The sequence below is a fragment of the Aulonocara sp. 'chitande type north' Nkhata Bay genome, linkage group LG3 (genome assembly GCF_057382095.1).
Source record: "Aulonocara sp. 'chitande type north' Nkhata Bay isolate Kocher_YH1m ecotype deep benthic linkage group LG3, A_spYH_male_GT1.1, whole genome shotgun sequence".
In the NCBI taxonomy this organism is placed as follows: domain Eukaryota; kingdom Metazoa; phylum Chordata; class Actinopteri; order Cichliformes; family Cichlidae; genus Aulonocara; species Aulonocara sp. 'chitande type north' Nkhata Bay.
Genome location: NC_141346.1, coordinates 72,630,885 through 72,636,956, shown reverse-complemented (window position 1 = coordinate 72,636,956; position 6,072 = coordinate 72,630,885). Strand labels below are relative to the sequence as shown.

The 6,072-nt window shown below is 41.8% G+C and overlaps 1 protein-coding gene and 1 long non-coding RNA gene across 2 annotated transcripts in view; both read left to right on the top strand.

Annotated features, from left to right (window-relative positions):
* LOC147336956 (uncharacterized) overlaps nucleotides 1-1,376 on the top strand; it is a 3,705-nt gene extending 2,329 nt beyond the window's left edge. The window contains exon 2 of the long non-coding RNA XR_015128568.1: nucleotides 1-1,376. This exon is cut by the window's left edge and continues 2,020 nt beyond it. This is a non-coding gene — a long non-coding RNA (uncharacterized LOC147336956).
* The window catches only part of LOC147336949 (protein NLRC3-like), a 308,603-nt gene that overhangs the window by 155,546 nt on the left and 146,985 nt on the right, over nucleotides 1-6,072 (top strand). The window lies entirely within an intron of this gene.

Genomic DNA, 6,072 nt, shown 5'->3' with positions numbered 1-6,072 from the left:
CCAGTCTGTCCTCACAGATGTGAACATGTGCTTTCATCAGGTCTGCTGTCAGCTAGCAGGCTCACATCAGAATCACTGTTCCTGAAAAACACAGTCTGTGTGACATCATCAGTCAGCTGATGGTCCCAGATCTGAATGGTTTCTGTCTCTACTGAGGAAGTCAGAGAATATCACTGAGGTGTGGATCAGGTCTGAGTGAGCTGTGGAGGGACAGCTTTAAACAGTCCACAGGTCTCACGTCCTGCTCAGTCTGGTAGCAGATACCTCGTATTGTTCCAGATGTGCTGACATCAGCAGCAGCACAGCTGTGTGATACCATGAATCTCAGTTATTGATCCAACACACAGTAAATACAAAGATCAGGATTTCTGAGAGTAATCATTATGAGTCTGAACACATGATCACTGAATGTTAGTCTCCACAATAATAAGCTAACACAAGCAAACACAGCTTTCAGCTCTTATTTTGAAACTGGCTTATTTAGAGAGCTGTGATGTGAGCGTGCCTGGCTCTGAGGCACTTGGGTCAGCCTCTGTTGTTTAGAAGTGTTACAGACTGTGAATGACACAGACCTGTCAGTTTCCATGTTTGTCTGTAACACAGCTCAGGGCTCCATGCTGAACGCATCCATCCAGTGTTATTGATCCAGGACTGATACCAGCATTGGGATCAATACTACAACACACAATCACATGTGTCCACGTGATGTGTTTGACCAGCTTTATTCATTAATGATCAATCAGCTTATTTACTGCATCTGAGTCCAGCTTCATTTAAATGATCCAACCATGAAAATGACATCAGTCCTACAGAAGCACTTCATGCTAACAGGAAGTCATTGATTAAGGTGGAATAACACAGAGACACAACCACTCACAGCTAACCTGACCCCACTAACTGCATGTGTTTGGACTGTGGGAGGAAGCCGGAGTACCGGAGAGGACGCACACAAACACGGGAGAACATGAAGCACTGAAACAAAGATGGTGGATTTGACCTCAGGACCAGGCGGGGTTACGGGGGCCATGACCCCCCAATAATAGATCCAGCTACACTGAAACTGTCAATTTCATTTACTTTTCCTGTTTTAAAGCTATCAGGCTGCTTTGTGGCTCACTCAATACTAAACTAAGATACTTTCAGTGTGAATCATTTGCAGGAACACAGGCAGGATTTAAAGTGCAGAACTTTACAGTCTCTGTCTCAAAGTTGGTCTGAACATGCTAACAGCTCTTTGTTTTTCTCAGTTTTCACTGGTTTGATGTAATGAAAGAAATTTTAAAGAAGCAGACGATTGTTGTTATTTTAGTTCTATAGTTTCATAAATCGTGGTGTGGATCTAAGTCAACATTCAGAATAAATAAGATAATACAGCACTTTGATGGTTGCCTTTGTATTTTCCCAGCAGTGCTCAGGTTGGTTCTCGGCTACATTTACATACAGATGTTAATGTGTTCAGCAGCTGGACTCATCTGAGGAAGGAACATTGGAAAGGTGCTCAGTGCACAACTGCATCACTAATTTTATGTAAGACCCTGTGTTTTATTGTATTTATATATTTGTAACATTTGACTCAAACACTTTTGGGAAGGATGAAAATGTTTTCAGGAGGAAGTTTTTCCTTCTGTCCGACTGCAGTACACACAACACTGCGTCTCCCCCCATTATCACACTTCCTCAGGCTGCTGATGAGCGCCCCCTGGTGTCAGTGTTGATGATGTCATGCACAGTGAAACATAAACGGTGTCTGTTAATAAAAAATCATGTGTCCATTTTCATGTTTGCATCATGTTTCTGTAAAATCATCAGCTGTTTCTGAACCTTCTTCATTGTTTGACTCATTCCAACAGCTGTGAGCTGTGATGGAGTCAGAGCAGCTTCATCACTGATGTTCAGGTGAAGCTGAACTTAATAAACTGTAGAAATGATCAGGATTCAGGCTGGATGTGTAAAACACTTCTGTGTGAGGTCGCAGTGCTTCATATGTGTGTGTGGGCTGAAGCACACACGTGTGAGTCCTCAGAGGTTTCACACACATCACTGCACACACTTATAATCCTAGTTTAAGCTTGTGGATCATATCGGACACATCAGCAGCTCTTTGGAGACAAAGATTTGAGATTTAAGATGAGTCGTAGTCTTTCTATCCATGGTAGCTTCCACTGCTGAGGCTCGGGAAACATGAAGAGGATAATTAAGAGCAAGCATCAGCTCTGTCTCATCTAACTACACAGTATTATGATCATGCACTTATGTCTCAAACTAAGACAAAATGAGACAAAATGAGTTCTGTGAGTCTTTAGATTATCAGTAATTCTGGTGACAGTTTGACGCTCAGTGGAGCCATTTTTGGTTTGTGATGAGTGTTTTGTGAGCTTCTGTTTTGTGAATCGCTCTTTGTAATTTAGAAGATCGTGCAGAAATGTGCGCGCCCTTATCTGAGAGGACACGGAGAGAGTGTCGCAGACTCGAGGTGAGGAGATAAACCTCGGAGCTGGACGGCCTGCACGTTACCCATGTGCATCTTTTCAGTGACATCAAGTGAACCCATAATAAGCATTTCTATGTCTTAGACATCATGTCCATTTCTAATGAGAGATTATTTTTAAATGAGGGAAACCTGGTCTAACAACACGCTTACAACAGAGCTAAAGGTTCACCACAGTGAGACGGTGGGACTCTGATAAGAACTGAAACACTGTGTATGAACAGCTGAGACAAAACTATATATAAACACTCATTTATTCCAGTTTAGTTTACAATGATTTTAAAGTGGAACGATTCATGTTCATGAGCTGTTACAAACACAACTATTGATTTGTCTATATATGGTCGGACTACAAGGCTTGTGTTGAGGCTCTTGGAATAATGTGTGAATTACAGCAAGAAATGATGGTTTTCCATTTTACCAAAGTGGAATAAAATCACCACAGCAAAGAAATCATGTTATTGTCTGCAGCTAAAATATATGGTGAACATGGTTTTATAATAATGTGCAAACACAACCTCACTCTGCTCTATACGAGGAGCCAACCACAGCTGTCCGGGTCTTCATCCACCACCTCCACCATCTTTGCTCATCATCATTCACTTAATTGCTGATTGGTTTAAATCAAACTCCATTACAGGTTCAACTCCATTATATAACAGCATGTTGACTTTGGATCTGGTGTGCAGTGCCACCTTAAAAGATGAGGAAACTAAGAGATTACAAAAAAAGAAGTGGAGGAGTTAAAGAGCTGCAGCAGATTAACAGTTTCTGACAGTCATGTGTTAGAAATAGGACGATTAGATGAGCTGAGGGATCCATCTACTGCTCAGTGAAGCCTCATCAGAAACAGTCTCAGTGGAAGGATGGCTCTATTGTTAAGGAAGGACACAGGCAGAAAGACTGGCGTCTGTCACACAGGAACTGGACTGAAAATCAGCTGCACATATTCATCAGTACATGCAAACATATTATAGGTGTGGAATTCAGGACAGTACCATCAGAAGTTGATCCACTGTGCAAATGTCTGATTGGCAGTGGCTTCATTTTTCACTATGAACAAACTGCTAATGCAGCATCACAGGACGTCAGCCATGGATTGGCCTCCCCAGACCTCAACATTACTGAAACATCTTAACAGAGGATGGAAACAAAGGGAACCAACATCCAAGAAAAGAGCTGCTGCTGAAAACTTCCTCACAGAAAACACAAACAAGCTTGACTAAGAGACTCCAGGCTGTGCTGAATTATAAAGGTGGACTGACCTCCAGGGTCCTTAGTATCATATAAGCTCAGTTTGTGTCTTATATACTTTCCATTTATATAACAAAATATATAGAAAGGAGGGTGGTTTAAGATGTGTGTAGAGTTTTATTCATTATCTTTAGACAAACAAAGAAAGCACCATCCATTCGTCTCCAGTCTGTATGAAAAACAGGGGAAAGGTCAAATTAAACCTTTGAAATTCCTTTCACAATAAATCCATAAATAAACAAAATAAAACATAGAAAAGTGTTTAAACCCACTTTTCCATAAAGCTGTCAATAGGAAATGTTCCAGTAAACATGTCTGTGTTTCTGCTGTTTTCCTTTCATGCGTCCACAGCTGACAGGTAACCCTATTGGAGTCGCCATAGTGACGGGTGGCGTCTCAGCTTCAGCGTGTTGATGGGCACAGCCATGGTTACCACAGCTGGAGTTGGTGTACGGCGAGCTGTGAGAGGACAGAGATGGAGAACGCACATTTAACTCTTTAACAGGAGATACGTTACGACTAACAGACGACTGCTGTCTACATGATGTCTTTGCAGCCCTTATGCTACATGTTACACAACTTTTCTTCATGCCAACAAGACTGAGGTGCCACATAGTCGACACATACAGCTGATTATGATGCATGTTTTACTATTGCTATGTTCACATCATCTGCTTGGCTTTATTACTGAAAGCCTGGAGATCCTCTGACGTGTGCATGGCTGATGTGAAGTATGATTAGTCCTACATGACATCAACAACAGAGGCAATGAAAGCTTTGTTGTTAACAGGTTGTAGGTAAAGTCAAATGTCTACTTCTACACTTGTGTTGGGTAAAGTTCTTCTCACTGCAGCAGATTTATATCTGTGCTTTCACAGGGCGTGATGTGGAGCTCAGCGCTGAGGTGCAGGTCTCCTTGGAGACGGCATCCTGGCTGAAATATTATCATGCTTCCAAAACATTTCAGCTTTTATTTTGAAAGAAACAAGACTTGAAAACGAATCCCCTTCTTCCTCTTTGTCTTTGTTCTTCAGAGGAGTGTCACCTGGACAAACTCAGGGCTGTTCTAGAGCCTTTGTTATTATTTGACTCCATAGAAATAAAACTGAATCGAATCAAACAAAAACTCCCAAACAGCTAAAACACTTTGCTTTATTCTCTTTTTTAACAAATACGTTGAAGTCCATCCACAACAACACAGCTGAGATCTCCTTTGTAATCAAGTGTTTCCATCCTTTGTACAGATCTGCATACAAAACAATCATTTACGTCCCACAGAAGTCTAGTTACACGTAACTCTACAAGAACTGGTGAATGACAGAAACATAAGACACATGATCACAGGTGATAACAAAAAGAGAAAGAATTCATGTGTTAGTGATGTTTTTCAGCCCTGATGGCTCATGTTGGAGAAACAAGCTGAGGTACGTGGAAAGTTCACACACACAAGTGGGCGTGAGCGCACACACAGAGAGAAACACAACTGAAGCATCTGTTTGCTGTTTCTGCTTTCATCATCTCTGCTGCTGTGTCAGGCTGGGGTCTCTCAGTGACGTGGTTGAGGTGAAGTATGACGAGTATCCCTGATTCAGTCCATCGAGACAAAGGGCAAAGAAAGCTGTTGTTAACAAACTCTATGGTGATGTGGCATTTAGCTCTGACTCTACGCTCTGCTGAATCCTTTGAACCTGCTGATCAGTAAAGCTCTACGTGCTGCAGCAGATTGACCTCATCTGTGTTCACAGGTGTGGACCTCAGCGCTGAGGTGCAGGAGACTTTCATTCAGTTCTCCCTGCAAACAGCATCCAGCCTGGAAATACTGTCATCTTTCCCACAAACGGTGCTCTTATCTCAGAGAAGAAGTCTGATGTAAATAACTGCAATCAACATAACTGCAATCAATAATGCCAACATGATGACTGTTCATAGCTCCTGCTTTGAAATACTGAACTTAAACATTGACCTGATGAAAGATCACAATTCACAGTGGCCCACTGTCAGAATCATTCTGAATATAAACTCATCGAGTTCATCTGAACCTTTCTCAAATGTGCTGTGAATAAATGCTGCTGCAAGCCACTGTGGGAAAGCTGTGTTATTATCATGGAAACATCTGTGACACATTCACAGAGGACGAGGACACAAAGGGACGACACGCAGAGGCTGTGTTCAAGTCAAAAATCCAAATCTTTAGTCCTAAACAGGCAGTGGTTACAAACAGGAAGACGAGCAGTCCATTAAACAGTCTACAGGGTCAAACATACAGAGAATTCAAACAGCTATTAAAAAAAATAACTGGACACTGAAAAACTTCAGTGATGTGTGAGGCA